Raw genomic sequence first — 18790 nt, 5'->3', positions numbered from 1 at the left:
TTTCAGTTGTCAAAACGTGGGTTGGGACAATCATGCATTGGCAGGCAAACTGCAGAAGGATGAGCAGGCTACTATTCCCCATCGTTTATCAGTGCAATTCTGATGGCCAACTAGCTTTTTTGTTTATCTCGCTCTGGCTAGCATTAGTTAATCTTGTTGTTGTTGATGTGCATAACTGAGGACGAGATAGCCTACCTTTTCATGGTTGTTGATCATTAGGACTGTAAAGTTCCCAAATGTAATAGGACACCCTTGGTATTTACATATTTGTAGAAATCCATTCATGTGTATTTTGTGGCATTTGGCGAATATGTTCTAATTATCTAAAGTTGCGCTGTTGCTACTGCATGTAAACACACAGTCCAGTCCAAAGTGAATGATGACAGGCCAGTGTTGCAAATGGCTTATTTGCATAAAGGCCTACTGTAGCTCTGATTGGCTATGGCACACCGGTCTGCATAGAGAGACAGAGGTTTTTATTTGTTTTTATTTGCTGCAGTGTCTATTAATTGTCCAAACGCACAGCCGCTTTCCCACTCTATATTGATATAGAATTTTCACAAATGCCTTACTCTACATAATTTCCAAACATTCTATGATTTTATAAAAATGTGAAAATGACCATATCTAAGTGCTTGGTTTTCAGAAAATGTACAAAAAAAAGTTGTATTCTTCCTGGGGGTGTCTATGAACATATTTTAATACGATTTCATGTTGCTAAAACACTCTCAGTTCCACTTTAAATATTAAATAATTGTTTTATTACCCATGTGATTGGAATGTTTTGACACACAAACTTCCATACAATAAAATATGACCTAAAAAATAAATAGTTTTGAACCATTGATTTGACTGAAGGAAAGGGCTATAGAGCTTTATGGCAAAGACTGTCGGTACATAAATTAAGGTACATTAGACCTCTTAGGGTACACAGGCTGCCTAATATACACAGCGACTATACTTAGCTTCTACAGTATATAGAGCATCTACTAAGGAGAAAGTAGTAGCCTCTAGTGAATATGTTTTAATGAGCTTTATATACTGAACTAAAATATAAACGCAACATGTGAAGTGTTGGTCTCATGTTTTATGAGCTGAAATCAAAGATCCCAGAAATGTTCCATATGCACGACAAGCTTTTGTGCACAAATTTGTTTACATCCCTGTTAGTGAGCATTTCTCCTTTGCCAATATAATTCATCCACCTGACAGGTGTGGCATATCAAGAAGCTGATTAAACAGATTGATCATTACACAGGTGCACCTTGTGCTGGGGACAATAAAAAGTGACTCTAAAATGTGCAGTTTTGTCACACAACTGTAAGGGTTGGTGTGAGGTGTGACCCAGGTGCGGTGCAGGATAGACAGTAGGCAGTAGGCAGAGATGGTGAAACAAGGATCTTTACTGGTGGTCCCGAAGCCAGGATACAAAACAACGGACTTAACAAGATAAAAGAAAGGTGGAGCAAATAGGTCTCCAAAAACAGACTGTGAGCCAAAATACAAAATAGTAACTATGACTGAAATAATAAAGAAACAGGGAGAACACTTCTCGAGTACCTGTACATACTTCTCCGATCAGACACTGATTAGTACTGCTGAGCATAGAGAAACTAGCAGAGAAAACTGAGCAAGGGAACACAGGGAAGTGAGGGCATAAATACACAGGTGACACCAATAGGATGATGATTAGTCCAGACTGTGAGTAAGGAGGTGCATAAGGTTGTCGGAGGATGACACCTAGTGGGTCGCTCTGGAACTGCGACTCCTTCCTGTAACACACAACACAACGCCACAGATATCTCAAGTTTTGAGGGAGCGTGCAATTGGCATGCTGACTGCAGGAATGTCAAACAGAGCTGTTGCCAGATAATTTAATGTTAATTTCTCTACCATAAGCCGCCTCCAACTTAGTTTTAGAGAATTTGGCAGTATGTCCAACCGTCTTCACAACCGCAGACCACGTATAACCACGCCAGCCCAGGATCTCCACATCCGGCTTCTTCACCTGCTGAATCGTACTGAGGAGTATTTCTGTCTGTAATAAAGCCCTTTTGTGGGGAAAAACTCATTCTGATTGGCTGGGCCTGGCTCCTCAGTGCCCCTGCCCAGTCATGTGAAATCCATAAATTAGGGCTAATGAATTTATTTCAATTGACTGATTTCCTTCTTGCAACTGTAACTCAGTAAAATCTTTGAAATTGTTGCATGGTGGGCATTCTGAAGCGCCGGCCATAGGGAAGCCTCTCAAACTGAGGGTGTAGAGGGTGGGATGGGTCGCCAATGACAGCTAGTGCCTTCTTTTTGGTTGCCTTGTGGAGCAGACTGCTCAAATGTGCCTGTGGTTGACCAATTACTTTGCTGGCTGTGTTTACCATTCTGGTCGGTTTGCTTTTGCTCCTCACACTCAGATTACCATACCAGACTGTCATATTGAACGTGAGGATGCTCTCCACCAAGCTGCTGTACACCCTCTCCAGAACATCCTGGCTGACCCCAAACCCCTTCAATTTCCTGAATGAAAACTGGGGCTGGCTTGCTTAAAAAAAATACAGTCTGCATTGTCTGTAAAACTCAGCTTGTTATCAATTTGTGTCCCTAGGTATTTGAAACACTCAAACGCCTCCACTGGTTGGTCGTTCAGAGAGAGTGGTTGGGACATTGGCAAGTTGTTGCCATTGATGATCAGCTCCTTTGTCTTTTCCACATTGATGTGGAGGGCACTAGACCGGCATCATTCTTGAAGGTTGTTGGTCTGTTTAAAATAGCTGTCCCCATCTGACGTAGCATCTTTAAAAAATAGTCCTACCAGAGCCTTGAAAAGGCTCACATTGTTTCCTTGGATCTTCATCTCATTAGTGTAGATAGAGAACAACAACGGTGGAAGGACACACCCCTGGGGCGCCCCTGTGTTTAGGGTCAGTTCATCAGAGAGGGCCCCATCCATGAGGACCCTCTGTGGGCGGTCAGTTAAAAAGTCCTTGGTTGCATGGCTGTGTGCTCAATTGTATACACCTGTCAGCAACGGGTGTGGCTGAAATAGCCAAATAAACTAATTTGAAGGGGTGTCCACATACCTTTGTATATATAGTGTATCTTAACTCAACCGGGTCTCAGAGAATTTTGTTTTATTCTGTCCGAGACACAATAACTGTTCATTGGGAGCTTCATGAAATGGGTTTCCATGGCTGAGCAGCTGTACACAAGCATAAGATCACCATGCACAATGCCAAGCGTCGGCTGGAGGGGTGTAAAGCTCTCCACCATTGGACTCTGGAGCAGTGGAAACGCGTTCTCTGGAGTGATGAATCACGCTTCACCACCTGGCAGTGCGACGGACTAATCTGGGTTTGGCGGATGCCAGGAGAACGCTACCTGCCCCAATGCATAGTTCCAACTGTAAAGTTTGGTGGATGAAGAATAAGGGTCTGGGGCTGTTTTTCATGGTTTCAGGCTAGGCCCGTTAGTACCCGTGAAGGGAAATCTTAGCATAAAATTACATTCTAAACGACTCTGTGCTTCCAACTTTGTGGCAACAGTTTGGGGAAGGCCATTTTCTGTTACAGCATGACAATGTCCCCGGGAACAAAGCAAGGTCCATACAGAAATGGTTTGTCGAGATCGGTGTGGAAGAACTTGACTGGCCTGCACAGAGCCCTGACCTCAACCCCATAGAACACCTTTGGGATTAATTGGAATGCAGACTGTGAGCCAGGCCTAATCGCCCAACATTAGTGCCTGACCTCACTAATGCTCTTGTGGCTGAATGGAAGCAATTCCCCGCAGCAATGTTCCAACATCTAGTGGAAAGCCTTCCCAGATGAGTGGAGGCTGTTATATCAGCAAAGGAGGGACCAAATCCATACTAATTCCCATGATTTTGGAATGAGATGTTCGATGAGCAGGTGTCCACATACCTTTGGTCATGTAGTGTATGTTCATGAAGTCTTAAGGATGCAGATACCATTAGGCCTCTTAGTGAGGGTCTGCTTAATTATTTTATTTATTTTTTATTTTATTTTTAGTCATTTAGCAGACGCTCTTATCCAGAGCGACTTACAGGAGCAATTAGGGTTAAGTGCCTTGCTCAAGGGCACATCGACAGATTTTTCACCTAGTCGGCTCGGTGAAAATGTATGCAGAGACCAACACTACATCATACCATTACGGATGGTACCACACAATATAAAAACATTTCAACCTGTCTTCCCACAAGGCGAAAGGCGGCCACAACGCGGCGAAATAAGGGTAAATGCGAGTGGTTTAAGAAAGGTTAGGGAGAGTTAAAACAACTGTTAAAAGCGAGGGTAAAATAAAGACTAAACCAGGAAGCAAAAGTGTAACTGGGAATTGCACACAGTGGTTTACGCCCATCTACCACCCCACCTAACAACCTGCTTGCACACTTTTTTTAACTACTTTCCAAGCGTTCAGTATCACACGTAATCACCCTACTACATGTAACTGTCAGTGCGCAGACGGAAAGTGCTAGTGACCGGTTTGCAGAGACTTCTACATTGACTATTCTAGCTCACATGTTTGCTTTGCATTGGTTGTGACAGGCAGGCTTACCAAGATGGATCCATCTTAGCCATGTTGTTTTCAACAACCATTAGTGCTCAATTAGTGGCTAGCTGTAATGTTCTGTGTAATGAACACATCAAATCAAAGTTTATTTGTCGCGTACACAGATTAGCAGATGCTGAAGCAGGTGCAGCAAAATGCTTGATATTGCAGTGATGGAGTGTGCTGACGTGTCTGAACAAGCATACTTATTTATTGTATTTATTGGATGCAGGGAAGCAATTAACTGTACAAACTGTAAGCCATCTCATGCTTCATTTGTTTGATTTGTTTGATGTACTGTATATTCCGATTTTATTTAATTGTAGAATCGTAAATCAGAAGGTTCCAATAGAATGTTTACAGGCATAAGACGGATGTTTTCTGAATTCACAACACAACAAAAAGCTTTACAGTCCAGCGTGATATAGAGTCATACCAAGTCAAGGCCAAGGGCTTAAAGCAGAGATTTCATCACAGTACTGTTTGTATGATCTTTCCCTCTGTCATAAATCACATTACTGTGGACTTTATGATAGGGGAAATTAAGAGATCGCAGTGTGTGTGTGTGTGTTTGTGTGTGGTACACGCTTAACTAGGTTTGCTCAGTGTGTGTGTTTCCAAGATTTGCTGTGTGTGTGTATGTGTTTCACAATCGGATAACCCAGCTAGCTGTGCAGATAATCCAATTTGCGTTTGAGAGTTGGCACACAGCAGGAATAATACCTCTATGATGTATGGCCCATCCATTCCCCAATTCTCCATTAGTAATGCCTTCCAGTAGAAAGTAGATCTTATTTAATTACGCCCCTGTGTAGATCTGGCCACAGAAAGGGTTTGTCCTCGGCTCTAAATGTCTGTGTGTACAGAGACAGTAGTTGGCCCTGTCGACCTTTACAGCCACTTTCATAACAAATCAAATCAAAGTTTATTCGTCACATACACAGGTTACAGCAGGTGTAAACGATGCAGCGAAATCCTTACTTGCAGGTCCCTCAACAGAGCTGTAGGGCTGTGTCTTGTTCCAGAAAGATGTTTACTTCACTCCCAACTGTCCTGATTTACTCTAAGTCATATCTTTGATAGACGTAGATAGGATTGGTAATAGATTCACCCATCCAGCCATATCAGATCTGCAAATGAGAATAAGCAAGATGGGGAATAAGCAAGAGAAGATGAGAGGGGAATATATCCTGGAATGAGACATAACCAGAACATACTCCCTACTAGCCTGGTCTCATTTAACAGACCTCTTATCTTGTTGATTATGTCTGGGTCTGACTGTGTTTGAATCTGTGACAGTGTGTGGGCAGATAGGCAGGCTAGCCAGCCAGACAAGAACGACCGTCAATGAATAATATCGCTTCAGTTAATGGACTATTAGACAATGGGTTTAACATTTACAGTAAGTGTAGTGGTGTTGAATGGGAGAGAGTGCCAGGGAGAGCGTGTGGCTGATTGTTACCGTTTAATAGATATATTAGTGTGAAGGTTTACTTACTGTATTGCGTTCCTCCGAAACACAGTCCAATAGGCATGAGACCAGAGGGGTATACTATGATTGAAGCTAGATCTACTCAAGCTAGCCAGCTTCAGTTAGCTTCACATTCCAGCTCAGTCTTAATCCATACTACGACGGTGGATATTGCTCGTCAGCTTGAAGCTAACTCTAGCAGGCTTGTAACTGCGAGTGCATGTGGCACATGGCTAGTCGAATGCTGAACTATACATTGAGACAATGCTGAACCATTAATCCATGGGCGAGTAAGTGCCACGTTCAAATTTGTGCAGTTTTTGTCACGTTGTATACTGATTAGAAGACAGGCGCAGGAACATGTTTTAGTTTTTTTTATTACTCTACCCAACACAATGTACGTCATGAAAAACGACGGGGATGAAGCCCAAAACAGACACGTATATATAAGTTGACCCTCTCCACCTGCCCATTATCTTGAGGACGGTACCCGGAGGTGAGACTGACCATGACCCCCAGGCGTTCCATGAACGCTTTCCATATGCGTGAGGTGAACTGAGGACCACGGTCTGACACAATGTCCTCTGGGATCCCGTAGTGCTGGAAGACATGCGTAAAAAGAGCCTCCGCGGTTTGCATGGCCGACGGGAGCTCAGGCAGAGGAAGGAGGCGACAAGCTTTGGAAAACGAGTCCACAACAACAAGAACGGTGGTGTTCCCCTGGGAGGGGAGAAGGTCTGTGACAAAGTCCACCGAGAGGTAAGACCAGGGTTGTTGTGGAACCGGCAGGGGAAGGAGCTTTCCATAAGGGAGGTGTCTGGGTGTCTTAGACTGGGCACAGATGGAGCAGGAAGAGACGTAAACCCGGACGTCCCTAGCCAAGGTGGGCCACCAGTGCTTCTCAGTCAGGTAGGCGAGGGTACAGCCTATCCCAGGATGGTTGCCAGCACGCTGTCCATGGCGCTGCCAAGTCTGGAGTCCTCGTGATGCTGGACTGTCTCTACGATGGGCGCCAGCTCTGCCTTTCCCGCTGTCTCCATTTTTATGGGTCGATTATTCTGTCACATTGTATAATGATTAGAAGACAGGTGCAGGAATACGTATTAGGGGTTTGTATTACTACAGCGAACACAATGTACGTCATGAAAAACAACGGGGACGAAGCCCAAAATAAACATGTATATATACAGTGAGGGAAAAAAGTATTTGATCCCCTGCTGATTTTGTACGTTTGCCCACTGACAAAGAAATGATCAGTCTATAATTTTAATGGTAGGTTTATTTGAACAGTGAGAGACAGAATAACAACAAAAAAATCCAGAAAAACGCATGTCAAAAATGTTATAAATTGATTTGCATTTTAATGAGGGAAATAAGTATTTGACCCCTCTGCAAAACATGACTTAGCACTTGGTGGAAAAACCCTTGTTGGCAATCACAGAGGTCAGACGTTTCTTGTAGTTGGCTACCAGGTTTGCACACATCTCAGGAGGGATTTTGTCCCACTCCTCTTTGCAGATCTTCTCCAAGTCATTAAGGTTTCGAGGCTGACGTTTGGCAACTCGAACCTTCAGCTCCCTCCACAGATTTTCTATGGCATTAAGGTCTGGAGACTGTCTAGGCCACTCCAGGACCTTAATGTGCTTCTTCTTGAGCCACTCCTTTGTTGCCTTGGCCGTGTGCTTTGGGTCATTGTCATGCTGGAATACCCATCCACGACCCATTTTCAATGCCCTGGCTGAGGGAAGGAGGTTCTCAACCAAGATTTGACGGTACATGGCCCCGTCCATCGTCCCTTTGATGTGGTAAAGTTGTCCTGTCCCCTTAGCAGAAAAACACCCCCAAAGCATAATGTTTCCACCTCCATGTTTGACGGTGGGGAGGGTGTTCTTGGGGCCATAGACAGCATTCCTCCTCCTCCAAACACGGCAAGTTGAGTTTTTGCCAAAGAGCTCCATTTTGGTCTCATCTGACCACAACACTTTCACCCAGTTCTCCTCTGAATCATTCAGATGTTCATTGGCAAACTTCAGACGGGCATGTATATGTGCTTTCTTGAGCAGGGGGACCTTGCGGGCGCTGCAGGATTTCAGTCCTTCACGGCGTAGTGTGTTACCAATTGTTTTCTTGGTGACTATGGTCCCAGCTGCCTTGAGATCATTGACAAGATCCTCCCGTGTAGTTTTGGGCTGATTCCTCACCGTTCTCATGATCATTGCAACTCCACGAGGTGAGATCTTGCATGGAGCCCCAGGCCGAGGGAGATTGACAGTTCTTTTGTGTTTCTTCCATTTGCGAATAATCACACCAACTGTTGTCACCTCCTCACCAAGCTGCTTGGCGATGGTCTTGTAGCCCATTCCAGCCTTGTGTAGGTCTACAATCTTGTCCCTGACATCCTTGGAGAGCTCATTGGTCTTGGCCATGGTGGAGAGTTTGGAATCTGATTGATTGATTGCTTCTGTGGACAGGTGTCTTTTATACAGGTAACAAGCTGAGATTAGGAGCACTCCCTTTAAGAGTGTGCTCCTAATCTCAGCTCGTTACCTGTATAAAAGACACCTGGGAGCCAGAAATCTTTCTGATTGAGAGGGGGTCAAATACTTATTTCCCTCATTAAAATACAAAACAATTTATAACATTTTTGACATGCATTTTTCTGGATTTTGTTGTTGTTATTCTGTCTCTCACTGTTCAAATAAACCTACCATTAAAATTATAGACTGATAATTTCTTTGTCAGTGAGCAAACGTACAAAATGAGCATGGGGTCAAATACTTTTTCCCTCACTGTATATAAAACAGGGTTGTAACCCAAACAAAAGAGCGAGGTGTAAACCCACGGGACGAGACCCGTAATAACAAGAGCACAATACACGGTACTCACGAGACTAACGGACATGGGACAATAATCGACAAGGACAATGGGGAACAGCGGTCACACATATACACATACTAATCAGGGGGAATGGGAACCTGGTGTGCGTAATGAGACAAGATAGTCGAGGGTTGGTGGTAATGAACCAGGTCAGTGACGCCTTGAAGGCCGGTGACTTAGACCTCCGAAGCTGGTGAACGGAATGAGCAGCAGTACCGGGGGATCCGTGACAGTTTTTATTTTATTATGTTTCGTTACTGCCGTCTTTGATGTGCTTTGGTGTGCTTATCAATGTATACTGAACAAAAGTATAAACACAACATGTAAAGTGTTGGTCCCATGTTTCATGAGCTGAAATAAAATATCCCAGAAATGTTCCATACAACAAAAAGCTTATTTCTCTCATTTCTCCTTTGCCAAGATAATCCACCCACCTGACAGGTGTGGCTTATCAAGAAACTGATTAAACAGCATGGGCATTACACAGGTACACAGACAATAAAAGGCCCCTCTAAAATGTGCAGTTTTGTCACACAACACAATGCCACAGATGTCTCAAGATTTGAGGGAGCGTGCAATTGGCATGCTGACTGCAGGAATGTCCACCAGAGCTGTTGCCAGAGAATTGAATGTTAATTTCTCTACCATAAGTCGCCTCCAACTACGTTTTCGAGAATTTGGCAGTATGTCCAACCGGCCTCACAACCATAACCAGCCCATGACATACACATCCGGCTTCTTCACTTGCGGGATTGTCTGAGACCAGCCAGCCGGACAGCTGATGAAACTGTGGGTTTGCACAACCGAATAATTTCTGCACAAACTGTCAGAAACCGTCTCAGGGAAGCTCATCTGCGTGCTCGTCTACCTGACTGCAGTTCGGCGTCATAACTGACTTCGATGGCCACTGGCACGCTGGAAAAGTGTGCTCTTCACTGATTCATCTGTACCGTGCAGATGGCAGACAGCATGTATGGCGTCGCGTGTGCGAGCTGTATGCTGATGTCAACATTGTCAACAGAGTGCCAATGGTGACGGTGGGATTATGGTATGGGCAGGCATAAACTACAGCATGATAATGCGTGGCCCCATGTCACAATTCTTGGAAGCTGAAAATGTCCCAGTTCTTCCATGGCCTGCATACTCACCAGACATGTCACCCATTGAGCATGTTTGGGATGTTCTGGATCGACGTGTACGACAGCGTGTTCCAATTCCCACCAATATCCAGCAACTTCGCACAGCCATTGAAAAGTAGTGGGACAACATTCCACAGACCACAATCAACAGCCTGATCAACTCTATGCGTAGGAGATGTGTCATGCTGCATGAGGCAAATGGTGGAACACACCAGATACTGACTAGTTTTCAGATCCACACCCCTACATTTTTTTAAAGGTATCTGTGACCAAAATATGCATATCTGTATTCCCAGTCGTAGGGCCTAATGAATTTATTTCAATTGACTGATTTCCTTATGTGAAATGTAGCTCAGTAAAATATTTGAAATTGTTGCATGTTGCATTTATATTTTTGTTCAGTGTATTATAGTAATATAATATGCCATTTAGCAGACGCTTTTATCCCAAGCAACTTACAGTCATGTGTGCATACATTTTTACGTAAGGGTGGTCCCGGGGATTGAACCCACTACCCTGGCGTTACAAGCGCCATGCTCTACCAATTGAGGTGGATGGAGAAATGTACCCTTACATATGAAGCAGAAATAATGGAGAGCATGTGATGTTTTCCTTTCCCCGCCCCCCACTCCTGTTTCATTTTGATAGGCTTAGTAAACACAGCCCAGAATGACATTTTCTCAGTACATGTTAGTAGTACTAGTCTTCCAACACCAGGCATATCTAGGGGCCTAGCATGGTGAGAGAGCCCTGTAAACCCATCTCTTCCTGGGCAAGAATAATGAAGTGTTAGGGCTTGCTGGCTGGGCTTAGCAGCACAGCTCCCCAAATGCAAGAGTTATTGATGGCGTAAACAGCTCCCCACTGGACGGCAGGGTTATGGATAGCCCTAAATAAGCCTGCCAGCAGGCAACTCCAGCAGTCAGCCTGTACTGTGGCCATTGATAGGATGATCAGTTAGCTCCAGGGTCACACCAGCCAATCACCCAAGAGTTTGTTGGCCGGCGACACCCAATCCTCCAAGGATTGCCAGATAGCTATTCCATTCTCAAAAAGCTCTTCCTGGCTCCTGGCTGGCGGTCGCCAACCATAAAGGAAGCTTCTCGCTTGCTATAGCCAATCATCCAAGGGCTCAACAAGATATCACAGTCTCACGTAATTTCTTGACGTCCTTGGAACAACACGTCTATTTTTGACTAGTAAACTGACTTCATCTCCCGATGTTTTGTATTTAGGTACACAGCTCCCACATGAGCTCCAGACGATTTAGGCTCACAGAAACAACTCTACGGTTAACTTAAGGCATTAATTCCTAATGGGTTAAGTTAAGGTTCGGAATAGGTTTAAAACAGAAACAACTCTAGGGTGAAGTTCAGGCATTAATTCAGATTGGTTAACAGTTCAGGCATTCATTCCGATTGGTTATGTTAAGGATTAAGGTTTGGAATAGTGTAAATTAAGTTCAGGCATTCATTCTGATTGGTTAAGTTAAGGATACGTTTTGGGATAGGGTTAAAACAGAAAAACAACTCCACGTTTAAGTTAAGCCATTAATTAAGACTGGTCCTGCTACCTCATTGTGGAAAGATGGCGCAGTGGTCTAACCAGTGAGCTTTTGCTCCATAGACTGCAGGTTCAATCCCAGCTCCAGGCACTTGTTTTGAGTTTGTATTTTCTTTAGTGGACGGTTTTGATGACTTCTCCCGACGTCCTGGGGACCTGCAAAAACATCAATTTTCGACTTCAATCTGGAGTGATCTTTCTGCAGGGCTGGTTGGAACTAGCCTATCGTAAGAGAGCTGCTGCCTGGTTCCAGCCAATCTGGGCTTTATCCTCCCCTACAGATGCCCGATTAGGGTTGTTTAGGGAAATCAAGTGGGCTCAACAGGGCTGCCATGCCAATGTGGCACCACAGACATAGAGACTGGAGAACAGGATAGAGGGGAAAAACCCACTGAGGTTTAGTCAACTGGAACAATCCTATATTGAGTGTGTTTATGTGTGTGTTTGTGTGTGTGTTTGTGTGTGTGTGTGTGTTTGTGTTTGTGTTTGTGTGTGTGTGTGTGTTTGTAATTTCTAGTTTATAGATGTGTCAGTAGACTCTGTACAGCCATATACCTCAGTAAAACAAGCATTCTTAATAATCACTACCATGAGATGGTAGGCACTGTTACGTCATAAGGCCTAGCCTGAATAGCAATATAAATTACACGTTTATTCCTCTTATAATTGGGACGTAAACATGTATCGACGTAAGGAAGGGTGTGTAATCCGATTATAAAGATAGAGTATACAATGTTTACAATGTCTCTATTGTTACCATTTCATGGCCCCATAACACATAAAATAGACCTTTGTTTTGTGATTACAATAATAATAATAATATGCCATTTAGCAGACGCTTTTATCCAAAGCGACTTACAGTCATGCGTGCATACATTTTTGTGTATGGGTGGTCCCGGGGATCGAACCCACTACCTTGGCGTTACAAGCGCCGTGCTCTACCAGTTTGGTGATAATGACTGTCGTCATGTGATAAAATGTGGGATTTTGGTTCTGCACAATAATCCATCTGTAAATAGTGATATTCACTCAGTGCAAACAGAAATTGGGAATGATTATGTGGCATGATTGTGTATGTTTGTGTGTGTGTCTGTGCGTATATGTGCATATGTGGCATCACAATCAAACAAGTAAACACTGCAGGGTGCCACACACCGGTGTCCCCTCTACAGGACTACTTCAGTCAATCAATATGTTTCCAATAGAGCATTCAGCAGCATTCCAATAGCACAAAGAACTCCCCCAAATTCAGCTGCTGTCGGTTAGAAAGAAACAGTAGAGGAATGTGGAATGATTTTTGGATAGGTACGGCTGTTAAAGACTTGTCAATACAGCGACATTAAGCTTCTCTATGGGACAAGGAGTTTCAGCAACTCAGCTTCAGCACCATGGACAGGGGCAATAATACAGGAGTCAGCCTGTCAGTGGTGCTGTAGTAGCAAGGCTGGCAGTCCACATGAGAATATCATCACATTCTTTATAACAATATGTAGCAGTTTCAGCACCTCTGCTCCAGCACCATGGACAGCGGCACTGACAGGGCACAGCTTCTCAGTGCTTCTGTGGCACTACTGTAGCTGCCTGTTTTATACTTTGAAAGACTTTGAGCTGGGCTTGAGTTCACTTCACTCCTGTGCAGGATTGGCAGAGCTTGCATTTTTGGGACTATTCCACACAAGCTAAATCAAGTGTACATCAAGTATATGAAGGTTTTTGATATACATACAGATAAACTCAGGACCCTGTCTTTCAAAGATAATTCGTACAAATCCAAATAACTTCACAGATCTTCATTGTTAAGGGTTTAAACACTATTTCCCATGCTTGTTCAATGAGCCATAAACAATTAATGAACATGCATCTGTGGAACGGTCGTTAAGACACTAACAGGTCACAGACGGTAGACAATTAAGGTTACAGTTATGAAAACTTAGTACACTAAAGAGGCCTTTCTACTGACTCTAAAAAAGACCAAAATAAAGATGCCCAGGGTCCCTGCTCATCTGTGTGAACGTGCCATGCTGCAAGGAGGCATGAGGACTGCAGATGTGGCCAGGGCAATAAATTGCAATGTCCGTACTGTGAGACGCCTAAGACAGCGCTACAGTGAGACAGGACGGACAGCGGATCATGCTCGCAGTGGCAGACCACGTGTAACAACACCTGCACAGGATCGGTACATCCGAATATCACACCTGCGGGACAGGTACAGGATGGCAACAACAACTGCCCGAGTTACACCAGGAACGCACAATCCTTCCATCAGTGCTCAGACTGTCCGCAATAGGCTGAGAGAGGCTGGACTGAGGGCTTGTAGGCCTGTTGTAAGGCAGGTCCTCACCAGACATCACTGGCAACAACGTCGCCTATGGGCACAAACCCACCGTCGCTGGACCAGACAGGACTGGCAAAAAGTGCTCTTCACTGACGAGTCGCGGTTTTGTCTCACCAGGGGTGATGGTCGGATTCGTGTTTATCGTCGAAGGAATGAGCGTTACACCGAGGCCTGTACTCTGGAGCGGGATCGATTTGGAGGTGGAGGGTCCGTCATGGTCTGGGGCAGTGTGTCACAGCATCATCGGACTGAGCTTGTTGTCATTGCAGGCAATCTCAACGCTGGGCGTTACAGGGAAGACATCCTCCTCTCTCATGTGGTACCCTTCCTGCAGGCTCATCCTGACATGACTCTCCAGCATGACAATGCCACCAGCCATACTGCTCATTCTGTGCGTGATTTCATGCAAGACAGGAATGTCAGTGTTCTGCCATGGCCAGTGAAGAGCCCGGATCTCAATCCCATTGAGCACATCTGGGACCTGTTGGATCGGAGAGTGAGGGCTAGGGCCATTCCCCACAGAAATGTCCGGGAAGTTGCAGGTGCCTTGGTGGAAGAGTGGGGTAACATCTCACAGCAAGAACTGGCAAATCTGTTGCAGTCCATGAGGAGGAGATGCACTGCAGTACTTAATGCAGCTGGTGGCCACACCAGATACTGACTGTTACTTTTGATTTTGACCCCCCCTTTGTTCAGGGACACATTATTCAATTTCTGTTAGTCACATGTCTGTGGAACTTGTTCAGTTTATGTCTCAGTTGTTGAATCTTGTTATGTTCATACAAATATTTACACATGTTAAGTTTGCTGAAAATAAACGCAGTTGACAGTGAGAGGACGTTTCTTTTTTTGCTGAATTTATGTATTCAACCCTGGTCTTCTTCCACAGCTGGTCTCTCACAGTCCGTCTTCCTAGATGATCTCTGCTGATGGAATACTGATGACATGCTGAGGTATTGCTGTTGTAAGGGTCATTTACAACAACAGTTTAGGGACAGAAGTGCTGTGAGTGCATTAACGGGTGTGATCAATGGCTGCTGGCAACTCATGCTGAGGGACAGTGATCAACTCAAGTCAGGTCAAGGTTTACTTGATGACAGTGATGTAATAGTGTCTATATGTGCTGAACAGTCAACCCAATGTTGTGTCATCCATATGAGTCAGTGTCTTTCTGTTGTTACTGGTAGTGTTTGTACACATACAAGCAGATTTCAATAGTGCCGGGTGTACAAAATGGCGAATACAAATGGAATTACATGTGCACTGTTAGATGATCCCCGAGTTTTAATGTAACAGTGTTTCAACCATTGGTGGATCATCTGTGTTTTTTCCCTTATTATCCATTCATGTGTTCACCTGTAATGAGACGTTGTTCACCTAGAATGAGACTACATAAGGTTTTGTTTTAGAATACATCCAAGCCTGAATCATAAGGATGTTATTGCTGTGCTCTTTTATGATGTAATCTTTGCCTTGATTTACCAATCTCTAGTTCTGACGTCAGCTTAGCTTCTACAGTGGTGGTCCTGGATCTTGGGCCTGGCGGCCTCCTGATAATGACTCTGGGTGGGATAACAGATACAAAGAGAAACTAGGCTTTGCATACTGTTATTGTTCCCTTGTGCACTATTCTCTCTTTCTGTTTATCTCACTCACACACTCACCAATCGCGCAGAACATGTTTAATGGTCTTAAGGGGTTGGTCTGAAGACATTAAGCCTAGCGTCACCGAGACCCAGCTGTTTGAGCTTTTTTCACATTAATTTGTTTGTCAAATGTAGAGTCTCTGTCCCTGCCAAGAACCCCCTCTGCCTCTCTCTATGCCTTTCTGTCTCTGCCAGTCCAGGGCCATGGTGACAGGCCTGCTTTAGCCAAATCACATTTAATCTCTCCATTGGCTCTCTGTGAATAAAGCTGTCCCGTCTCCCCTCTGTCAGCTAGGGACATGGAGGGCCAGGCTGTCTGTCCGGTGGGACCCTGCTAGTATGGATACACACACACACACACACTCACACATTCTCCCTACCCACTCACAGCAGGGGAAGTGATTTAATTTATAGCACATCCACACTCCCCCGGGCTATGGTGTGTGTGTGTGTGTGTGAGGGAGGGAGCTCTGACACTACAGCCAGCCTGAGAGACACACAGTAGAGGTCTGCACATGGGACTGATTTCTTCATCTCTCTCTCTCGCTGCTTTTCATACCACACCCCCGCCCGCTCTTGCTGGCTTCTTGTCCATCTCCCACCTGCCCCCGCAACAACTGGTCCCGAACCCAACCGCAGTCCTGCAATGTTATTTTAGGTGTATGCGACGCAGCTCGCTTTGCAGCCTCTGTCCCAGCAAAATTGCCAACCTAGTCAAGATCAAAATGCGCAAAAATAGCCTAAGAAAAAAAAAAGAACACAGATTCTCACATGGCTCATTATGCTATCGGTATTATTGGGCTATATCAGCCATTAGGGTAGACGTAGTTTGAAAGAGAGTAGAGTTGGGGCGAAATATACGAGAGTGGACACTTACTTGACTTGACCTACATTTGCATAACTTTTAGGAGCGGGATGATTTGCAAGCAGAGTAAAATAGGCCTACATGTGTTATACATATTTTCAGTAAATGTCGGAGTCTAAGCATAAATATTTCCAGTCAATGTCAGAGTCTAAACTATAGTATATCATATTTAGGAAGTTAAATATAACTGCACCGTGCTTCTACACCCATATAGCCTAGTCTACAGGCTATTTAATTGAGACCACACATAGGTGCACTTGATCTCGCCCAACAAAAGAGAATAAAGGTTGGCTACTGAATGTAAAAGCAAGAATTAGGCTGTTAGAGTTTGTGACTATTGCGACATAGGAGCTTTTATTACAATAGATAATGAATAGCCTACAAAACAGAAAGACAACCGTTTCGAAATAATCTTGTATAATTTAGGAGCCAGACAATTTGTAGGCAGACACAAATAAATGTGTTATGAATATTTATTTCCAGTCAATGTCGGAGCCTAAACTAATAGCCTATCATATTTAGGAAGTTATTTTCCATGGAAAGACAACTGCACGTGCTGTAGTGCCCTACATAAGTGTCAAGTGTGCTGTGTGTGCCTATGGGAGCAGTGAGCAATTGATTGGTGTGTGTGTGCATGCATCTGCGCTTGTGTCTGTGTGTGTACTTGTGTGTGTGCGTAAGCTTTTTATTAGTTAATGTGCGTCATCTTTTTGTGTTTATGTGTGTTTGTGTGTATGTGCACGTGTCTGGGTGCACTTACTGTATCTCTGAGGATCATTCATTACGGGTGTTTCTCCAGTTTCCCCCTCTGCTGCTCTGTGCTGGTCTCAGGACTGAAAGCATGTTGTAGAGATACTGTCTTATTGGAGTAAATTGCATTAGCACCATGTTGCCTGGCGTCCTAGGGTCTTATCCTAAGCCTCCTTTGTTTTAAGTGGCAGCCGTGTGTGAAGCTTTTCTCTCCCCAGCCAGGGCTTTCAATCCTCTATTCCCCCTCTGGAATATACTGCTGGCGGATTTCTCCCCTAATGGAGAGACCCACTACAGGCTCTGTCCATGTGGATGACTAGTTAACATTTGTTGTTAGCATACGTCTCAGTGTTAATCAATCTACGTAGCAGTTTGAGAGCTAAATGCTAAACGCTAACAAGCTGAGTAGAGGACAAACAGTGAATAGCCACAGTAGTGCAGTAAGAGGGGGGCGTGTGGTTAGCGTCTCGGGTTAGCGCGTGCAGATGCACTGTGTCTGGGAGTCCCAGTGCAGCCTACAGGAGGATTGTTGCTACACACGCGTGCACACAGACGTGCACAACACACACATGCACACACACAAACACATATAAACACACACACGCATACACACACACACACATAATCGCTAGGCTTATTAGCGTGTTGTGAGACCGGAAAGATCTGGGGACGAATGTGGATCTCTGCTTCAGGGTGTGAGTCTACTGAGTGTTTTGGAACAGGACACCACACTGATACAGTGAAAGGGACTGTATGTTCCCATCGGATTTTACTACATTTTTCCTTTTACCCTAGTCTTGTTCACTGCTCATGCCCTGAAGCGACTAATGACGAGACTCCTTTTACCCAAACTGCACAGATTTGAGTTCAGCTTACCTTCCACGGTCTAATCTAAACCATTCGAGGGAGAAACACATACACAGACCTATGATCAGCCTCTAGGGGTGAAATTAATCCGACCCCATCATTCACGACCCAGTGGGCCTAGCGTGCACCCCCAGGCTCGCCCACCGTCACTCCTTTGCTGAGGTAGAGGAGACATCTCTCTCTCTCTCTCTCTCTCTCTCTCTCTCTCTCTCTCTCTCTCTCTCTCTCTCTCTCTCTCTCTCTCTCTCTCTCTCTCTCTCTCTCTCTCTATCCCTCTCTCTCTCTACACAGGGGTGAACCGCGGGCAGCATCAGTCCTCATAAATATCAGCATGGTCGGCAGAGCGTAAAGAATGGAGAGAAAAACATCTCACACCTGTGCTGTAATTACATGGGGATGGACGCGCTGTGGAGTAGTGGAGTTACAACTGGGCGTGCAGGACCTACTGTAGAGAGAGGGATTGCATGGGGTACTTCTCCCAAAAACCTTGTTACAAATTATATGGTATTTATCTTAAATAGGTTTTTTCTTTGGTTTGTTTGTAGGTGTTTTGATGTTTAATGAGAGGACAGACTACCTGCAATGCTGACAAATAAAGATGAATAGGCATGTTGAGTGTTGACGGGATACATGATACCTGCAGATGCTGTTCAATTGAACCATAATCCTCAAAATAAAGCAGAACCCATGACTGTGGAAAATCAGGCCCCA

At 44.5% G+C, this 18790-nt stretch overlaps 1 protein-coding gene across 5 annotated transcripts in view; it reads left to right on the top strand.

Moving 5' to 3' along the window:
* Positions 1 to 18790, top strand: part of LOC121552926 (MAM domain-containing glycosylphosphatidylinositol anchor protein 2-like) — a 408550-nt gene that overhangs the window by 111383 nt on the left and 278377 nt on the right. The gene's annotated exons all lie outside the window — the stretch shown is intronic.

This window comes from Coregonus clupeaformis, chromosome 36 (genome assembly GCF_020615455.1).
Source record: "Coregonus clupeaformis isolate EN_2021a chromosome 36, ASM2061545v1, whole genome shotgun sequence".
Lineage (NCBI taxonomy): Eukaryota > Metazoa > Chordata > Actinopteri > Salmoniformes > Salmonidae > Coregonus > Coregonus clupeaformis.
This window is presented reverse-complemented; position numbering and strand designations above follow the sequence as displayed.